At 42.1% G+C, this 17,914-nt stretch overlaps 7 non-coding genes across 7 annotated transcripts; 6 read left to right on the forward strand and 1 right to left on the reverse strand.

Moving 5' to 3' along the window:
* The first annotated feature begins 1,204 nt into the window (after positions 1 to 1,204).
* LOC115058526 (U2 spliceosomal RNA) lies at positions 1,205 to 1,395 on the forward strand. The gene has a single exon (XR_003842103.1). It is a non-coding gene; the product is annotated as a U2 spliceosomal RNA (small nuclear RNA).
* Positions 1,396 to 2,231: 836 nt separating this feature from the next.
* Positions 2,232 to 2,303, forward strand: trnad-guc (transfer RNA aspartic acid (anticodon GUC)). Its single transcript has one exon. It is a non-coding gene; the product is annotated as a tRNA-Asp (tRNA).
* Positions 2,304 to 3,625: 1,322 nt separating this feature from the next.
* Positions 3,626 to 3,698, forward strand: trnak-uuu (transfer RNA lysine (anticodon UUU)). Its single transcript has one exon. It is a non-coding gene; the product is annotated as a tRNA-Lys (tRNA).
* Positions 3,699 to 4,039: 341 nt separating this feature from the next.
* Positions 4,040 to 4,113, forward strand: trnat-agu (transfer RNA threonine (anticodon AGU)). Its single transcript has one exon. It is a non-coding gene; the product is annotated as a tRNA-Thr (tRNA).
* Positions 4,114 to 4,254: 141 nt separating this feature from the next.
* Positions 4,255 to 4,328, forward strand: trnai-aau (transfer RNA isoleucine (anticodon AAU)). Its single transcript has one exon. It is a non-coding gene; the product is annotated as a tRNA-Ile (tRNA).
* Positions 4,329 to 8,063: 3,735 nt separating this feature from the next.
* Positions 8,064 to 8,254, reverse strand: LOC115058528 (U2 spliceosomal RNA). Its single transcript, XR_003842104.1, has one exon. It is a non-coding gene; the product is annotated as a U2 spliceosomal RNA (small nuclear RNA).
* A 1,437-nt stretch (positions 8,255 to 9,691) lies between these two features.
* On the forward strand, positions 9,692 to 9,773 carry trnas-uga (transfer RNA serine (anticodon UGA)). The gene has a single exon. It is a non-coding gene; the product is annotated as a tRNA-Ser (tRNA).
* The last annotated feature ends 8,141 nt before the right edge of the window (positions 9,774 to 17,914 follow it).

Genomic DNA, 17,914 nt, shown 5'->3' on the forward strand with positions numbered 1-17,914 from the left:
CAAACATTGGACAACTTCCTCGCTAATTCATAATTACAAATATAAAATGCACTTCAATCATTTTATTTGCTTCAAAAATGTCAAAAGTATAAGCTTTAATGTGAATCATCTTGCTTGTATATGATTACAATTTTGCAATGATTTGCACATAAACCAGGGTTAGGGTACGGAGCCAGCCTTCTTTGTGTTGTTCTCTTTATACTCTTGTCTGTCATGACAATACAGAATCGTTGTGTTTTGATAAGCTGTTAACTCGCAGAGTGCGGCTGCATTACTTTCTTTCAGACAGGGACTTCCAACATTTACACCAGGTTTTCTCCTAAACCATAAAACTGAGTTAAAAACTAAATTGCCTATAATATCATTATAAATATGACACGGGAAATGATAATCACAATGTTTAAACCGACAAATTTACTTTTAGGTCTCGGCAATAATTTAGTGGAAGTGTGACGTAGTCACCAGATTTTCTCTGGTCTGGGGAGTATTGCTTGCTGAAAGTGGTGACGTCATTTAGTGCGTTTACATTCTTCCGATTCTGAGTAAATCGCCATGTTACATTTGTCCTGTGTTACTTTGTACCGGCTCTCCCCAACGTGTTACTGCCATGTTAGATCTGAAATAAATTCATTGACGCTTTAAAATCATCGCGGTACTGATGATAATCCCGTTAGCCGGTCTATGACGTTTTCCATTGTATGTTAGCATTAAGCTAATATTGGGTTAAAGTACTTTTAATGCTATTTTAAATATATGAGTGTTCAGTGATTTGTGGTTTTATTCTGTGGATGACAAAGTTACTCTTTGATTTTATTATTCTCACTTTTGGTCGAAAAAAGCCAAGTCCAGTCGAGGAGAGCCGAATCTTCAGAGAATCCGTGCAGACAGGGGGGTTATTTTGATGGACACACCATGAGGCCAATCACATGAGAGGACAAACTGATGTTTTCACAATAATATTCAGCTGGTAAATTGACATAGATATGAAGTTTTACAGGTGACCAAGAAGAGACGTTTTCTTTGCTCTACAACGTAACTTTGTGAAAATAACATGTCTGTGGTTGTTCTCTGATCCCTCCTTCGTTTCTTCATGTCTTCTGTTTGTGTCTCTCTCGGAGTGATGTTGTTACTGAAGCCGACTCTGACCCCTCACTGAGCGGGTCGGTGCGGAGAAACACTCCGTTACCTCCGACAGCTGAGCGGTATCGCTTCTCGGCCTTTTGGCTAAGATCAAGTGTAGTATCTGTTCTTATCAGTTTAATATCTGATACGTCCCCTACCCGGGGACCATATATTAAATAGATTTTTGGAACAGGGAGATGGAATAGGGGCTTGCTCCGTCCACTCCACGCATCGACCTGGTATTGCAGTATCTCCAGGAACGGTGCACTCCCTCTGTGTGTTCAATACAAGTCCTGTTCAGCTCAACATCACCTTAAACACATGATGTTGTCTTCATGTGTGTAACGCTGAGTGTACAGAGTGTTCATGTTCAGTTTATGGTTTTACAATCAGTGATGCATTCATGTAGAAACATCAGTTTAATGTTGCTGATTTCATCAGGTTATATTCTGCTGACCAGACTGAATCAATAAAGTTTTGTTTCAACACGTCATCGTTTAAATGTTGGTTGTATTTTGCATTTGTCAGCTGAATCCACAGAGTGACTGAAATGATGAAGTAAATCCAGGAAAGGAAAAACATTTGGCTCTGAATCTCAATGTAGATTTGAACAAAGAGCTCCAGCTGAAGAAAACAATGCTGTCTGTTTCCAGATGATGAAGAACTCAGTTCTCAGTTGATGCTCAGTTATCTCCATCTAGTGGACAGATGGTAGAAGTTGATTCCTGAAAAGAGGAAGTGACTTTTCCTCAGATCAAACTGTTGAAGGAGAACGAGCAGCTTCTTCCTCACTGACTCACTCAACTTCTGTCTCCTGGGTTTGGATTTGAGCCTCTTTCTCAGGAGCACACACAGAAAAAATAAGATTTTCTATTCCAACAATATTCGTGATGTCCTCGTGTATGAATGAATGTTTCACTGATGCACAACTCCACAACGAGACTGTGTGACGTCACTGGAGATCAAAGGCATTTCCTGCCTTTCATTGATCTCCCACGCGACACAGATTCATACGTCACTCTCTCAAGTTCGCTTCAAATGAATGAGTGCAGTTTCTGTTGTGTAGTGGTTGTCATGTTTACATCACACACTAAAAGTCTCTTCGCAGCTCCTCGTTAGTATAGTGGACAGTATCTCCGCCTGTCACGCGGAAGACCGGGATTCGATTCCCCGACGGGGAGAGCATGTGCGTTTTTCTATAATATGTTATTAACCAGAGTGATAGAAGTAAACAAAATGGCCACACTGCCACAGGACTCCGTTGTAGTTCTCTTCCGGTCAGCTCAGTAGGCTGACATGAACCACGTGACCACCCCGCAGTGAGATCAGGGAGTGTCGGGACTCTTCTCTTTCTGTCTGTCTGTATCCATGTCAGAAACTCTGAACTTCTTTAAAACACGGTGCATTTACTGATATGAAAGTGTCCAGCAGTCCATGATGGATCATTATAGAAAGATATTAACTTTAATTCAAATACATTGTTGTGCAGCATCCAACCTCACAAACTTTAAACAATATTTAACTGTTTGGATGAAAGAGGAGGCAGAATACCTGAAATATGGCAGCTCCTCTACCACTGAGCTACATCCTCTTTGGATATTTACCTAACCACAGAGGCTCTGAGCTGCTGCAGCAGGTGAAAAGAAGAACCATCTGATGAAGCCTCCTCTCTGCTCACAAGGCTTCTGCTCTGTTTTAGGTGGAGGGCGCATGTTATGAAAAATATTTCCTTTCCTTTTATTTCCTTTTAGAGATCTATAGCTCTATCACCTATGATATAAGGCTCAGTGGCTCTGTGTAGTTGTTGTGACCGAGTGGTTAAGGCAATGGACTAGAAATCCATTGAGGTTTCACCCCGCAGGTTCCAATCCTGCCAACAACGGTTAGCTATTTTCGATTCCATGAAAGAGCATGTTAGAGAATCTCTATAATCTGTGCAGTGTTAATATTGGGCTTTCTTTATGTTTTCCTGTTAATCAGTGCTGCTGAAAAACTGCTGAAGCAGGAGCAGGCTCAGGGGGGGGGGGCAGCCATCTGCCTCGACCTGTTGGGTTGAGAGAGGGAGAGAGAGAGCTGACACTGTGCTACCAAAGCTATCATTAACTTTTCTGTTTCCTCACCAGAGAGTGGCAGCTGGATACACGTGTCAGGATGGCTCAGTGGTCTGAGGTGCCAGACTCTTTCCTGCACAAATGGGCCTTGAACATGAAAGACTGACATATTCTGACATATCATTGATAATATCTGCTGTCCTGGTGATTGAAGAAAAGAAGGAATGACATTCCTCATCTTTTTTGTCCAAATTCCAACCAGGACAACCCCAAAGAGAAGCACTTATGCACAAAGACTTCATCAGTGTCTCTGACTGGAGTGATCCGGGTTAGATCTGAAGAAAACATGGCTCCAAGACTTACTGTTGTTTTTGCCATTTAACAATGAAAGAGGAAAAAGAGAGCAAAGAGAATAGAAACCAATTATACAGCCAATTATACACCAATCAGAAGCCTGAGTAGCTCAGTCGGTAGAGCATCAGACTTTTAATCTGAGGGTCCAGGGTTCAAGTCCCTGTTCAGGCGATGAAGCTTCTTACCTTTAGTGGTTCACATTATAGACTCCACAGCAGTGATAGGTGACACTGATCTATGAAATAATGAAACCATGAGTCTTCCACAAGCCAAGTTGCCAAGTGCCTTTTCATAGGAGACAAACTTTGGTAAGAGTCATGAGAGTGAGGCACTTCTGTTGGCTACAAGACATTATGGGTTTTACAATCAGTTATTGTATCTGGAGCTCTGACTGTTGCCAAAAGTGCAGGTGACCTGTGGCTTAGCTGGTCAAAGCACCTGTCTTGTCATGATGGGCAGCTACTTATGTTGGAATATTTTAAGATCCTCTGTACATTTCTGTGCATCAGAGTGGTGCTGTGGCTGAGTTGGTCAAAGCGCCTGTCTAGTAAACAGGAGATCCTGGGTTTAAATCCCAGCAGTGCCTATTTTAAGGTTGTTGAGATAAACTCATGTAACTTCTTCTGCAGGAGTTCCATTAAAACTCTCTGACCAATCAGGTAACTGCAGAGTCTTCATGTCTCCCTTTGGAACATCCTGACGTTTTGTGGAAGAGATGGATTTGGAAGGCCGGTTAGCTCAGCTGGTTAGAGCGTGGTGCTAATAACGCCAAGGTCATGGGTTCAATCCCCATACTGGCCACAAGCAGCATCTCAGAACTTGATGTTGTTCTCTCCATATACTTCAATGCAGCCTGAAGTCTTTTTCTAACCAGTGGAACTGCCCCCTGGTGGTCATTAGAAGTGCTGCTTAACTTATCAGATACAACAATAACACAAAGTTACAATGATCAGAGCAAAGACTGCAGATTGATCATTTCCTTTGTAACAGTTTAGTGATTAGTTTCCAGCTGGCATTGTTCACCATGCAGGGGATGTAGCTCAGTGGTAGAGTGCATGCTTTGCATGTATGAGGCTCCGCCTTCAATCCCCGTCATCTTCAGCGTTGATAATGAAGCACAGGAAGTACTTATCTTGTGCAACACCCTGATCTCTCAACTATCCACTCAGCTTGGAGCAATTTATCCTGTGTAGTCATCCTACCAAATTACCAAAGTCAACACAAGTGTACATGTGATGACAAAACAGCAGCCATTGAAGTCCACTTAAAGGCAAACTCCTAATGCTTCGGCCTCTTTTCGGCCGTGGGTTTGAATCCCACCACTGCCAGTTGCCTCCATTCCTTTGGATCCTGCATACAACATCAGTTGAGTGTGACGACTGAGTTCTCAGTTTAACACATGATGGATTCTAGGTCTCCCACATGAATACCTTTTATACCATGCATGCCGAAATGAGAGATAAAAAGCTTGTAGGAAATGCCAAAGGTGCCACAGTTTCTACTAACAGTTGATTGAGGAATCAGAGGAATTGAAAACTGAATCACATCAGTGGAGGTGCGGTGATTTTCTGTTTGCAGAAACAGGCCCTGTGAGCAGCTAAGCCACAGAACATCTTTATGACATTCTACAGCTACGATCAAAAGGCTTGTTGGGGAAATCCTTTCACTGTTTCACTCAAGTCCACAGCACTCTGCTCAGTTTTTTAGTTTTCAGCTGATCAGTAGCTGTGGATGGACCTGGTATCTGCTATATGGAGCTTTGCTTGGTTTGCATAGCTGCCTTCCAAGCAGCTGACCTGGGTTTGATTACCGGCCATTGCAGTTCAACTGCTGCAGGCGCTTTGACCAGCTAAGGTCAAAGCGCTGGTCAAGCTAAGCCACAGCACCACTCTGAAGTACATGTATATACAGAGGATCTGGTAATGGAAGTGTAATGTGTATACTGCAGCTGAGGTTGATGGTAAAGTGGTTTGAGCTACCATTTGAGCAAATTCCCCTGAGAGAACAAACTACCAGACAATTGGTCACCTGCCAAAATAAAAATATATATAATCACACTGTGCACGTGCAAATAAAGATCAGTATATGCATCACGGTACCACTTTGGGTTTGTTTAGTGAACATGTGCTGATGGCTGGGGAATTAGCTCAAATGGTAGAGCGCTTGCTTAGCATGTGAGAGGTAGTGGGATCGATGCCCACATTCTCCACAAGACTTTAGCTCTTTGTTGGAGATACAGCAACAAGTGAACTAAACACAGCAGGTACCTGAGTGGGCTTTGGAGCCTTTTGGTAAGCAGGACTGTTGTTGTGTTTGGAGCTTTGACTGTTTCCTGAACACATCATAAACTGAAGCAGCTGCTCTCCTGCTCACATGTTCTTCACACCATCACAAGATATCGATGGTGGGTTGGTGGACCGGTGGACACTTTGATATCAGTAAATCCACCGTGTTTTAAAGAGGTTCAAAGTGTTTCAGAGTTTCTGACATGGATACAGACAGACAGATCCAGTGTCCCAGAGAGAGAGGAGGCCCGCTGAGCTGTCGTGTTCTTCTGTGGAACAGACAGCAAAGACTGAGACATTGCATGCTAAATATAAATAAAATCACATACTCAACGACTTGTTTGGCTGTTATTGCTGTTATTGCCCCCTGCCAAACTACATGTTTTCACATGGGGGGGGGTTGAAATTTCAAAGGAAAAAGAAAAGACAGAGAGAGGCTTGTCTGTATCGTTGTTCAGTCAGATCTACAGCAGGCTGCCATCCACAGTTCATCACTTTTATTTTCATTCCTTCTTCAAATCTTTATTTTTATCATTTAACATGTTTTGCTGTGTTTGAACTCCTTAACGCTTTGAGCTACAGAAAGAACAGGAGCTGTCGCACCACACAAGCATTTCAAAATAAAAGCCGATTTAGATTATTTTATTTGTATCTTTAGCTCAGATGTAGGCAAAACACAACACTGTCCAAGAAGGATCTTTTCCACTTCGGTGACAAACTCTCAAACAATATTTCATGGTTCTGGTGAAACCAAAGTCGAGGAAAAGGACAGCACAACTGTGCGAACATCAGCATGTCGTGTTCATGGAACAGACCCTGGCTTCAGGTTTGTAGACAGATTAAATTTGTTCTCCAAAGAACAGAAAAATGATGAGACAGGCAACAGGCAATGTGTTGCACTGATGGTGAGAGTTGAACTGAACAGTCAGTTGCTCCTGACTCAGTGATGCTGTTGGATGCTTATCGGGCCGCCGTTCTTAAAGTGTGGGCTCCACCCCACAGGTGGGGAATAGAGACATGACAGGTGGGGCTTTTCATTTGAACATTTAAAGACAGGCATATTTCTTCAGCATTTTGTTGGGGCAGGTGGGACTTAAACACTGACCCTTGTTCAAAGTTGCAGTTTGGCAGGAGACACTCAGAGACAAATGTTCTACCACTGAGCTTCTGCGTAACTGTCCACTATACTAACGAGGATCCCACATGTCCCTGAGACATGCGTCACCATCAAGGAGCTTTAACTGCTGGACGCTCTGACTTCATTTTCCAACAGGTGGAGCCCCCTGGTGGTCATTAGATAGACTGCTGGTGGAAGTCTCAGTACTTTTTAACCAGCACATCCACTTTTATAGAAAGTTTATGTTCCTTAACTTATCAGATACAACAATAACACAAAGTTACAATGATCAGTCCAGTAAGACATTTCTGTGCATCTCTCTGCGCATGCGCTCAACCATTTGAAGCGAACGTGAGATAGTGTGACTTATGCATCTGTGTCATGTTGGAGATCAATGAAAGACAGGAAATGCCTTTGATCTCCAGTGACGTCACACAGTCTCGTTGTGGAGTTTTTGTTGTTGATGTTGTTCTGAAAGATCTGCATTAGTGAAACATTCATTCATACACAAGGACATCACGTATATTGTTGGAATAGAAAATCTTATTTTTTCTGGGTGTGCTCCTGAGAAAGAGGCTCAAATCCAAACCCAGGAGACAAAAGTTGAGTGAGTCAGTGAGGAAGAAGCTGCTCGTTCTCCTTCAGCAGTTTGATCTGAGGAAAAGTCACTTCCTCTTTTCAGGAATCAACTTCTACCATCTGTCCACTAGATGGAGATAACTGAGCATCAACTGAGAACTGAGTTCTTCATCATCTGGAAACAGACAGCATTGTTTTCTTCAGCTGGAGCTCTTTGTTCAAATCTACATTGAGATTCAGAGCCAAATGTTTTTCCTTTCCTGGATTTACTTCATCATTTCAGTGACTCTGTGGATTCAGCTGACAAATGCAAAATACAACCAACATTTAAACGATGACGTGTTGAAACAAAACTTTATTGATTCAGTCTGGTCAGCAGAATATAACCTGATGAAATCAGCAACATTAAACTGATGTTTCTACATGAATGCATCACTGATTCTAAAACCATAAACTGAACATGAACACTCTGTACACTCAGCGTTACACACATGAAGACAACATCATGTGTTTAAGGTGATGTTGAGCTGAACAGGACTTGTATTGAACACACAGAGGGAGTGCACCGTTCCTGGAGATACTGCAATACCAGGTCGATGCGTGGAGTGGACGGAGCAAGCCCCTATTCCATCTCCCTGTTCCAAAAATCTATTTAATATATGGTCCCCGGGTAGGGGACGTATCAGATATTAAACTGATAAGAACAGATACTACACTTGATCTTAGCCAAAAGGCCGAGAAGCGATACCGCTCAGCTGTCGGAGGTAACGGAGTGTTTCTCCGCACCGACCCGCTCAGTGAGGGGTCAGAGTCGGCTTCAGTAACAACATCACTCCGAGAGAGAGACACAAACAGAAGACATGAAGAAACGAAGGAGGGATCAGAAAACAACCACAGACATGTTATTTTCACAAAGTTACGTTGTAGAGCAAAGGAAACGTCTCTTCTTGGTCACCTGTAAAACTTCATATCTATGTCAATTTAGCAGATGAATATTATTGTGAAAACATCAGTTTGTCCTCTCATGTGATTGGCCTCATGGTGTGTCCATCAAAATAACCCCCGTCTGCACGGATTCTCTGAAGATTCGGCTCTCCTCGACTGGACTCGGCTTTTTTCGACCGAAAGAGAGAATAATAAAATGAAAGAGGAACTTTCTCTTCCACAGAATAAGACCACAAATGACTGTAGACCCACAAATTTAAAATAGCATTCAAGGTCATTTAAACCAGCATTACTGCCATCATTTCATCTTAACATAAAATCCGTTATGTCCGTTTAATGCTAACATACAATGGAAAACGCCATAGACCGGCTAACGGGATTAGCATCAGTACCGCGATCATTTTAAAGCTTCAGTGAATTTATTCCATCTCAAACATGGCAGTAATACAGACATGTACAACAACACTTACAGACATGTATTCTCTCAGCTCTTACAGAACAATAAAACAGCAGGAATTTAGTTTGTACCTGTCTGTTTCTATCTGCTACTCGACATCATTAAAAACCTCCTGTCACATTACTGACCCCTTCAGATGAAGGAAAAAACTGTATTCTACATATTAATACATTTGCCTGCAATGGTGTTATTGTGGTCAGCATAGCTGCCTTCCAAGCAGTTGACCTGGGTTCGATTTCTGGCCATCGCAGTTTCCTGTTATCCTTCCTCAAATCTGACGCATTATCCCTAAAAACCCCGACCTTAACACTAGAGGAAGGTTAATCTTTTTTCTGTGATCTGACGAGACCTTCTTTAAACTCGCAGGACTAGTGTGTTTCATTTAACTATACATAAAAAACTATAAATCAAATATAATCAAATCAACTATAAATCAAACTAAACAGAAGTTGAAAACCTGCTCCCTGCTCTTCCTCCAACAATACTCTGCTCCACTTCTTCTGGGCCTTCCTCTCCATATTTAGCTTTCTGCCAGCATAACCTGGCATGAGTATGAAATGATTAAAAGTATGAAATGATTAAAAGTGTGAATAGATACATTACTGACACCCGCTTACAATCAAGCACAATGTTTGTTCCTAAATGGCCTCTTGTAACAATCCACAAGTAGCCACATGAACATTTTTCTTCCATGGCAAGTGAAGGCAGCAAGAGCCTGTCCTTTGAGGAGGAAACTATCCAGGCTGGAAAATGCTGAGTCATGGTAGCGTTGCTGCGCATGGTTGTTGTGGCCGAGTGGTTAAGGCGATGGACTTGAAATCCATTGGGGTTTCCCCGCGCAGGTTCAAATCCTGCCAACAACGGTTGGATGGATCACAGCATGTTCTGGTTTCATGCTTCTTTAAATTGGTCACTTTCTGGTTATGTTTGATGAACAACTTCCAGCACAAAAATCATGCTACACGTCAGGAGAAATGACACTTCCTGTACGTTTTCTGAGTGTGCTCAGAACAACTTCATTCTCAAATCACATCCTCAGCTCCAACCTACATGGAGCTACGACACTGTGTGACGTCACTGGAGATCAAAGGCATTACCTGTCTTTCATCGCTCTCCCACACGTGACACTCACACGTTCGTGTCAGATGGATGAGCGCATGCGCACAAAGACGCACATGACTCGTTTCGCGAACGAATGATAAATGGCAAATAATAATGACAAATAATAAATGTAAAAGCAAAAAAACCCAAAGATCCAACTCAGTTTGAAAATATTTTTAATCTTTAATTAAATGTAAATCATTTAAAAATGTTGAACTATTTACATTTAAACCACATAGACAAGTATGAAGGATGATACAACAGGATGTAAATGAAAATCCTAACAGTTTTATCTCGTCTTTGGTTCAGATTGGCATGAAGAAAAACCAAGTGGCTCAGCTTTGACGGCTTTCTTGGTTCCTTTTTAGGACAAATAAGGAGAAGGAAAGAGTCGAAGTGAATGAGAATATTCTCTCGTGATCACAGCTGAGGCTCCCTCCCCCGAAAACCTGATTGGTCCTTCCATGTCCCCTCAGTTGTCATTGGCTCTCAGTGGTGTCAGTCATTTGGAGTGACAGCGCGTTGTGTAAAGTTGTTTAAGTGGCTACAACTCGACATTTTGTGAGAAAATGGAAAACAAAATAAAACTTAGAAGTGAACTGAAAAGAGGAGCAGTGCCGAAAACAAGTTCAGGAAGTTGTGCTGCAAGCTAAATGCTGTAAATTCACCAGTCTGAGTTTTGAAACAAACTTCCGTCTTCCTGCAGCACCTGTAGCAAATATTCACCGGAGTTCAGGTAAGAACTTTAATGAGAACCTTAACGCCGAATTTCTGTAAAGTTGTCTTTTCTCTGTTTGCATGTGAAACTGTTCTTAAACAACATTTAATCGACATGTTGAGCAGAGTCCTCCTTGTTGAAGTCGTGACGTCGTTATGCTAACATAGCTAAGTTAGCTAATTTGGTTAGCATGCTAACTTTGTTAATTTAGCTAGCATGCTAACGTATCTTAATTAGCTAATTAGGCTTCGTTAGCATGGAAAACATTTCTCGCTGTTGCAGTTACTGCCTCAGTTTGAACTCGAATTAAAGACTTGTTCTTTCAGAGGAAACAGAGCAACAGTAAGCTTGATGACCTGATGAAGACATCACTGAATCTGATGACAGCAGAAGGTCCCTCTCTGTGATGAAGTGATGATGAGGGTTGGTTCTTTTTGGGTGATGTTGTGGGGAGGAGGTTTGTCCACATCTGGTTATGGATGGCTGGCTCCTGTGTTCAGGGGGAGGATGTGGAGATGCTTCTGTCTCTCTTTAGCCCTGATAAAGGAGCAGGGTTGGAATTGTGACAAACAAGAAATGAAGAATAGACAGAGGACAGTTCATTTGTAGTTCAAAACATATTTAGGGTCTAACATCCAAATGTTAGAAACTCAGTGCTGCTTGGAATATACAACACATATAAAACACAACTTCTCTCAACGAAAAGCAGCAGTCAGTACAGTCTGGATACAACAGTGGTCCAGGCTGCATCATGTATGTTTATATTGAATGTGGTGGAGAGTTAATATTATAATCCCAGTCATTTACTCATTGACAGAGCCTGTGATTAATTTCCCAGAATTTTTTCAGCCTTTGTGAGCTGCAAGTCTGTTGCTTTTTGTTCATTTTATTGGTTGATAGTCTTTGTTTTCTTAATTTTACAGTTGTGAAATTCAGTATTGTGTCTTCTCCATGTGGTCGGTTGGTCAAATGCAGCAAACCCAGCCCCTTTTATGTGAACGTGCACAGATCTAGATGGAAAAACCTGGTTTGATTATCAAGTTGATAACCAGCTTTGTGGATCACTAAAACAGATCCCAGGTATGTTAATCCAGCTTTGTGATACAGGCCTGTGGTTCCTCAGTGTCTCTTAGCTCTTTGAAGGAGGCAGCATCTTTTGAAGAGACTAGTTGAAGTTGGTCTAGTCCCAGGGTGATCTGCTGATATGCTGATGCTGAAGATGTTATGTGTCTCACCAGAGAACTCTAGATATACACTGTAGAAAAACAAACTGTCCCCTTACACACTGTAGACAAACACACTTTAAAATATACCATCCTCATAAACGCTCTCATACATTATGCCACTATGCCATTTCTAATCTGATCATTGTAGACAAACATAACTGTGTATCTGAGCATGTGTAAAAATGTTTTCTAATCGTATTAAAAGATAAAGGATCATTTATTTGTCCCATATTGTACAACACATCATATAAATCAAAGGTCATTGGATCTTTGTGATCTACCTGATATGGATTTATTATTACTGTCTGTTAATGATTGACTTCAATTCATTCCAAAGTTCAGATTTGCTGGGGTATGAGATTTTCCTGTAAGTCATATTCAGTTTTCCACAGAGAGCTCAGACTGTGTTTTGATCAACAACTTTAGAAAACCTCCTGCTGTGAGACATACATGGATATGTTGTCTTTATTTTTTTCATGGAAGCTGCAGTTAAAGTTCACCTTCACTCATCAGCTACATGAAGATTAGTTCAACCATCAGGTAACATAACCAACAGCCTTCATCCTGTTTGTGCCAGTGAATGTTGAACTTATTTAAAAACAGATTGTAAAGCCAACAAAATGGAAATATAAAATTATTTAGTTGCACTGACATAAAAAACTGAACTTCAACTCTTACAGAGAAATTATTATTTATTATTTAGGAATCAGCATTTACTAATTTGATTTAAAAACCGACGATTTGATGCTCATATCTGGGGCCATGATGATCATTTTCAACCAGCTACCTTCTCAGATATATGAAGAAGAGTAACTAACTGATGGGATGTTGAAGAACATGACAAAAAAACAGGGAGATAGACAAAGTGATAAAAGAACACAAACGGCTCAGTTCTGTTCATTATTATTATTATTATTTAATATTATTCATTTAAATGTTGCAGTCAGTGAATGCTTTAATTGTGATGATGAACCATCAAACTCCTCACAGCTCTCTGTTCAGATTCCAGATAAAGAGGGTTGGTTGTGGATGATGTAGTTACTTCTTAACAAGATCTCTTAAAATGTTTGTGATAAAGACATGAACTCATAAAATTACTGCTGAAAACATCAGCATGATATGAGTTAAACCAGCAGAATGTTATCTGACAATTTACTTTATGTTTCAAACAATATCTGTTCATGAAATTCAATATCCATTAACAATCCAAAAGGTTATTATGAAAAGGTTTTGTGGCTTTATTTTAAGACATCAAGATCTGTTTTTCCATTAAAGCTGCACAATATATAGGAGAATTTTAGTAAAACATTAACACCAGATTCTCTCTTTTCTTCTGCCATTTCAGTGCACCTCTTTCCAATTTTCACATAGTGGGTAACCCTCCCATGCGTACCAGCTCTTCAAACCCCATCGCTGTTTACAATATTAAAAGGCCCAATGTCTTTAGAGCAAAAGCTGACACACTTTTCCGTCACTGTTTGTTTCAGCTTTGCAGGGATGGGTTTTCATGCTGTAACAAACGATTTGATTGTAGGTTGATCCTGGGCACAGGTGTTGGAACACCTTCGACATACACATGATGAAAATGTTTCCACACCTCAGAGTTCCATTTTGTGAATTGAAACTCATCACCTGACTATGAGCCCAAGCCTGTCAGGTTCAGACAAAGATCTTCAGCTCTCGGTTTGTTCTGTATCTTCTTTGTCTTCTGTCAGTCAGAAAGTGTTTCTCGGTCAGAGCGACTCTGTCTTGAAGATGATGAACTGTGATGAGGAAGAGGAGGCCAGACCAGAGTCTCCAGTAACAACCTGTCTGACTCTGAAATCTGACTGGTCCAGAGATCATCCTCCAGACTTCAGTAATGGACCTGGACCCTCAGAGACAAAGTAAGAGACTGAACATGAGAGTAAAAATTTGTTCATAGATTAATATTAATAATCCTTGAATCATTAGTGTAGATTCAGGAAGACACTGAGATGGATCTCTGTTTTTATCACCAGAAACTACTGATGTTTTTTTTTCTGCCCAAGCATTTTATTACATCAGTCAGATCATGTAAGTTATAAAGGCAGTCAGTCAGTCAGTCAGTTATAAAGAAATGTTTTCACAGAGACAGGAAGGGGAAAAGACATGTCTCTGAAGAGGAGCAGCCGTCCCACTGTGCTCTGTGTCAGGACGTCCTGAAGGATCCAGTCTCTACCAGCTGTGGACACTGGGTCTGCAGACAGTGCTGCACCTCACACTGGGAGCAGTCTGCTTCTTCAGGAGACTCCTCCTGTTCCCAGTGTGGACAAAGATCCAGAACCAGACCAGGTCTACAGACCAGCCCTGAACAGAGTGAGACTGAACTTCTGACTGACGTCTTTAGTTTTCCATCAGATCCTCAGACTCTCTGTCTTCAGTCAGACGTTGTCTCTTCTCTGTCAGCAGATCGTGTTCTACAGGAGGCTTTAGATCAACATAAGATCAGTCTGAGGACCAGATGTGAACATGTGACTGAAGGAACAGGAACAAGAAGTGGAACCCTCCTCAACAGGATCTACACTGAGCTCTACATCACAGAGGGACAGAGTGAAGAGGTTAATACCCAACATGAGGTGAGGCAGCTGGAGACAACTTCAAAGAAGAAGAGCCTCCATGATGCTCCAATCAAATGTCACCACATCTTTAAAGTTTCACCTGACCAGCAGAGGCCCATCAGACTGGTTCTGACCAACGGCGTCGCTGGAGTTGGAAAAACTTTCTCTGTGCAGAAGTTCAGTCTGGCCTGGGCAGAGGGCTTGGAGAACCAGGATGTCAGTCTGCTGGTTCTGCTTTCGTTCAGGGAGCTGAACCTGATCAGAGATCAGCAGTACAGTCTTCTCAGGCTGCTTCATGTTTTCCATCCAACATTACAGAAGGTCGCAGCAGAGCAGCTGGCTGCCTGTAAAGTTCTGTTCATCCTGGACGGCCTGGATGAAAGCAGACTTTCACTGGACTTCACCAACAGGGAGGTCGTGTCTGACGTCACACAGGAGTCATCGGTCCACCTGCTGCTGACAAACCTCATCCAGGGGAATCTGCTTCCCTCGGCTCTGGTCTGGATCACTTCCAGACCTGCAGCAGCCAGTCAGATCCCTCCTTCATGTGTTGACAGGCTAACAGAAGTCCGAGGCTTCACTGACGCCCAGCAGGAGGAGTACTTCAGGAGGAGGTCCAGGGATGAAGAGCTGTCCAACAGAATCATCTCACACATCAACAAGTCCAAGAGCCTTCACATCATGTGTCAAGTCCCAGTTTTCTGCTGGATCATCGCTACAGTTCTGGAGCACATGTTGACTACAGACCAGCAAGGAGAGCTGCCCCAGACCATGACTGACCTGTACTCACACTTCCTGCTGGTCCAGACCAGGAGGAAGAGGATCAAGTACCATGAGGGACATGAGACAAGTCTACAGGAGCTGATGGAGGCTGACGGGGAAGTTCTTCTGAAGCTAGGGAGGCTAGCGTTTGAACATCTGGAGAAAGGGAACATCATGTTCTACCAAGAAGACCTGGAGCAGTGTGGTCTTGATGTCACAGAGGCCTCGGTGTACTCAGGACTCTGTACTGAGATCTTCAAAGCAGAGAGTGTGATCTTCCAGAAAACAGTCTACTGCTTTGTTCATCTGAGTGTTCAGGAGTTTCTGGCTGCAGTCTACATGTTCCACTGTCACACCAACAGGAACAAGAAGGTCCTGAAGAACTTTCTGGGAAAAAAACAACAAGATTCAGCCCTGGAGGACTTTCTGATGGCAGTCCTGAAGAAATCTTTTGAAAGTAAAAATGGTCACCTGGACCTGTTTGTCCGCTTCCTTCATGGTCTCTCTCTGCACTCCAACCAGAGACTCTTAGGAGGTCTGCTGGGTCAGACAGAAACCAAACCAGAGACCATCAAGAGCCATCAACAACCTGAAGAAGATGAGGATGAAAATGTCTCCTGACAGAAGCATCAACATCTTCCACTGTCTGATGGAGCTGAAGGATCACTCAGTTCATCAGGAGATCCAGGAGTTCCTGAAGTCAGAGACCAGATCAGAGAAGGAACTCTCCCTGATCCACTGCTCAGGTCTGGCCTACATGCTACAGATGTCAGAGGATGTTCTGGATGAGTTTGACCTGAAGAAGTACAACACATCAGAGGAGGGACGACGGAGACTGATCCCAGCTGTGAGAAACTGCAGGAAGGCTCGGTGAGTCCACTCTCATTGTTTAAATCCAATCTGATTCAGAATGTGTTTCACTGTCAGCTGTTTGTTTTCAGATAATTCAAATGCTGCCAGAGATAAATATTCACTTAGTTGTGCTTATAGTGAAAATCCAAAAGACTGATGACATCATCAAGCTGACATCAGCAGGCATCAGTGAATGATGATGTCCACCAGCTTCACTGTTCACTGATCTCAAGTCAGTGAAAATCAAAACAGTAGACAGTCAAATGTTTTCAGGTCAACATGGCCTCATGGTCCCTCAGAGGAGACAGACCTGGATCATCTGACCACATTTTGTCTCTTCACCTGAAAGTCTTTAGTCCTCAAATTGTCCAGATGAATTTGGAGTGTCCTCTGTCGCAGTGATTTGTTGTGTCATGTGTGTCATCACAGACTTGTTGGTTGTGGACTCTTAGAGACTGAGTGTGATATTGTGGCCTCAGCTCTGAAGTCCAACCCCTCCCATCTGAGAGACCTGGACCTGAGTCAGAACAACATACAGGATTCAGGACTGAAGCTGGTGTGTGCTGGACTGGAGAGTCCAAACTGTGGACTGGAGACTCTGAGGTCAGTTCACTGACTGGATCTGCTGTGGTTTGAGTGTTGTGTTGTTGTTTGGATGATGTGTATTGAGACATGATGATGACCCACAATAAGAGAAAGATCATTGATGAAGACATTTCTGATTGATTATTAATGATTTGATCTTCATCTTTTATTATTTACTCAGGTTGATGAGCTGCAGATTGTCAAAGATCAGCTGTTCTTCTCTGGTCTCAGCTCTGAAGTCCAACCCCTCCCATCTCAGAGAACTGAACGTGAGTCAGAACAACCTGAAGGATCCAGACCTGAAAGAACTGTGCAGTTTTCTGGAGAGTCCAGATTGTAGACTGGAGACTCTGAGGTCAGTTCAGTTGTTGTTGTAGTTTTTTTTTTAATGTAAAATCCAGAATTTGTCTTCATATAGAACTTTAATTTATTCACTTTTGATTGACATTTTAAAAAGTTGTTTCATGTTTCCAGTTGTAGTAGTAATAATAATAACAAGAATTGTTGTCATTCATTTCCAAAAGTGGAAATTGCTTGTTTAATGTATTAATGAGGAAAAGTCTTAGAGTTGGTCTTAGTTAGTTTCGCATGTTTGATCTCAAGACATAAATCAGGACCAAGGGAGACCACGGTCCTGGATCAGGACTGGATCTTTAAAGTCTTGGCGAGTTCAGAGTCTCCTGAGGTCGTCAGCAGTAGCTCATCAACCTCTTATGATATGAACGGTGGATGAATGTTGTGCTGCCTTTTCGGTGATGTGTGTACCGACATGATAATGACTTACTATATCAAAAAGATAATTTAAGGGGATATTTCTGATTGAATATCAGTCATTTGCTCTTCATCTTTTATTCCTTACTCAGGTTGGAGAGCTGCAGTTTGTCAGAGATCAGCTGTTCTTCTCTGGTCTCAGCTCTGAAGTCCAACCCCTCCAATCTCAAAGAACTGGACCTGAGTGAGAACGACCTGCAGGATTCAGGACTGAAGGATCTGTGTGGTTTTCTGAAGAGTCCTCACTGTAGACTGGAGACTCTGAGGTTAGACTCATGTTTTATTTCTACTCTCACATTAATATGATGTTACAGTTGTGGTGACTCTGACCTGCAGACAGGTTTATATTTATGAGGTAAAATCCTCTTCAGGTTTTTACAACTTAAACTGTGAAATGCTTGAAAGTCACA

Source organism: Echeneis naucrates, chromosome 2, assembly GCF_900963305.1.
Source record: "Echeneis naucrates chromosome 2, fEcheNa1.1, whole genome shotgun sequence".
Classification (NCBI taxonomy): domain Eukaryota; kingdom Metazoa; phylum Chordata; class Actinopteri; order Carangiformes; family Echeneidae; genus Echeneis; species Echeneis naucrates.